Here is a 313-nt window from a genome sequence, read left to right on the forward strand (position 1 = left end):
GCTTTTGCCAGGCCCCTCCCCTGCTATGGGCCTCGGTGCCCGCCTCCCTTCGTCCAGTTGGGTGAAAACCCCGATGGATTGGGGGCGCTGGAACCTGTGCACAGTCTCCCATTCCTGTGGGCAGGGGCCGCGCGCAGTGCCCACTCAGAGCTGCTGGTCATCCTTGCCCCAGACTCCGTTCCCTGACAATCCAGAGTGCAGCCGCCGGTCCTTCCCACCGGGAGGGCGCATTGGGGAGGGCGGTCAGGTGCAACGTCCAGGCAGTCCCTCTGCTGAGATCTGAGACCCTTCCTATCTCGGTGCCCCCAGCGTC

This window comes from Bison bison, unplaced genomic scaffold (genome assembly GCF_000754665.1).
Source record: "Bison bison bison isolate TAMUID 2011002044 unplaced genomic scaffold, Bison_UMD1.0 scf7180017864203, whole genome shotgun sequence".
Classification (NCBI taxonomy): domain Eukaryota; kingdom Metazoa; phylum Chordata; class Mammalia; order Artiodactyla; family Bovidae; genus Bison; species Bison bison.